This window comes from Botryllus schlosseri, chromosome 3 (assembly GCF_051294905.1).
Source record: "Botryllus schlosseri isolate E-star chromosome 3, Bs_hap1, whole genome shotgun sequence".
Taxonomy (NCBI): Eukaryota; Metazoa; Chordata; class Ascidiacea; order Stolidobranchia; family Styelidae; genus Botryllus; species Botryllus schlosseri.
The window spans coordinates 36,283,540-36,285,841 of NC_137238.1; the positions used below are offsets into that span (position 1 = coordinate 36,283,540).

The 2,302-nt window shown below is 38.9% G+C and overlaps 1 long non-coding RNA gene across 1 annotated transcript; it reads right to left on the reverse strand.

The window, feature by feature from the left end:
* Window positions 1-1,389: 1,389 nt before the first annotated feature.
* Window positions 1,390-1,982, reverse strand: LOC145435341 (uncharacterized). The gene is made up of 2 exons (XR_013913819.1): window positions 1,666-1,982; window positions 1,390-1,593 (listed from the first exon to the last, which is right to left on the reverse strand). It is a non-coding gene; the product is annotated as an uncharacterized LOC145435341 (long non-coding RNA).
* Window positions 1,983-2,302: the final 320 nt, after the last annotated feature.

Genomic DNA, 2,302 nt, shown 5'->3' on the forward strand with positions numbered 1-2,302 from the left:
TTTAATCAGTCACGTGCGTCCAGGGAGGCAAATGAAGCAGTGCCTCACCTGTCGACAGGGTGAGTAATAGAAAATTGTGAAACCTTCAATGATTATAACAGTACTAATTATATTGGCATTTTCTATCGATATTCATGAATGACCACCTTTTGAACATTTTGACACAAAAAATCAAGGAATTTGCATATTTATTGCTTAAAAATATAGTGCTAATTGAGAGATGAGGCACAGATGGGACACAGGCGGGCCACGCGTCACATGTGACAGGGAAATTCATCATAAACATCTCAGAAGTTAGGATAACGTAGCCTGCGTGTGAAGAGTTCTAATGTGATAAGAAAAATGTCGCCAACGGAATCGGCTACCATTTTGGATTATGAACTGTGTATTCATATTGCAATGAACCCGAATATTATCGACAGACACTCGTCGGTGGTAATCGTTAGCAACTAGTAGAGAATGGGAAAGAACATTATGTATCAACAATCGTATCACAAAATATGACGTGACCGGCATGAAATTTCGAATAATCGGGGCAGAGAGAGCGCGCTTAAGCTCAATGTACTATTTGTAGATGGTACACGAACTCCTTCTGTAGGCACTAGCTTGGTTAGCGTATTTTGATAAAAATCAACTCCACGGCAGCCAAATGAAAGTGTGATGCTGAGAACGGTTTCATAGATTTGTAAATCTCACTCAAAAGGGGTCAGAGCCTCACAGTCATGAAACTCGACTCGAGTCATCACAACTTTGACAATAATCGTACAATTTATTCGCTTCTAATTTATCAATATTGCCGCAAGTTTTTGATAAATTTTTATTAATCAATATTCTTCCGGTAGATGAGAGAGGTATTTATGAGGTCAAAACACAGGGATATCTAATTCTAGTTCTAGTTTGATATGCACATTTTGAAGAGAGTAATTCTAACTCTAGTGTTGGATTTTATAAATAATGTAGTTGTTGAAGAACTTGAAAACGTTTGGCGTGAATCGTGATATCGGTGATGTTTTGCAGACATTGCTATAGCTCAGAGTCATCACAACTGACGGAGCCGTAGCTTGAGGGTTGGAACCGCATCCATATCAAACATTGAAAATGCCGATTTCTGTCTCCAACAAGTCTAGCTAATTCGCAATTCAGTAATTCAATATTATCAGCTATCAGTTAGTTTTGTTTTAGTTACGGTATGTAGTTGTGTGTTTTACAGTGTCCCTGTTAGTTCTAGTTCTGAGTTTGATTTAAGTTGCGCATTTTGAAGATCCAGTAGAAGTCTGGTGTCTGTCCAAGATTGCCGGATCGAATTTGCGTATACTAACCGCACCTATACCCGTATGTACCCCATCCTGAATCAATGCGCCGAAACGTGCACTTAGCACTACATGAAAGTGATAGCTCTTATCTATTTATTCACTTAAATTGTATGCCACACTTGGCAGAAAATTTGTAGTCATGTCGGTTGACCATAACCACGTTTCATCACAAAGCCATTTCAATTTGCCGCTAATGTTGACGTATTTTTTCTTTCTTTTAGGCGTTGCCTGGTCTGTGGAAGTTTGTAATGGCTGCGCTCGATTTTGCAGGACATCCATCCTTCATACATATATATATATATTCAAGTTGAAACCGAGTACACATATACAATCTTCCATTGTTTCTACTTACTTAATACACTCTAGAAATTTCCAAATGATTACGTGACATCCCCCAACTAGAACGCGAAAGCCGTGATGCCATCCTTCAAAAGAATTGTTGGTTCGGTGCATGCTATCGATGGTACGTTGTCGCACATTCCAAATGCTGGGTGGGAACAGTGGCCGCCTATTACTGCCTTGTTGATCATTCGTGATACCTAAGGCAGAAACAGTAATGAGAGCAATACTTCTTATATTCACGACGCAAATCCGTACTATCAATGTTCGATATAATGTGGTAATGACAACACGTTAGTCATGGAGAATTTGCAAAAGTGTCATTAATCTTCAGAGGTGAATCAAAATGGAGAAAGGAGTGCTTTTTTGCAATCAGGCAATGTTTTAAATTGTAGGAGATTAATCGGGTTAAATCTGGCGTACAAATGCCAGTTCGTAATTACGTCTCTACACGCATAACCATATGTCAGTTAAGTTATATATTAAAATATGGAGCTGGATGGATTAGTTTATTCAATTCAGTACTGGTATGTGAATAATGACTTGCTCACAAAGCGGCGAAAGCGAATCGCAAACAAATTTCGGCGCCGCTATTGATGACTGATTGTGCGAATCGATTTGTGTTGTTGGTATATAAACGCATCGCATGC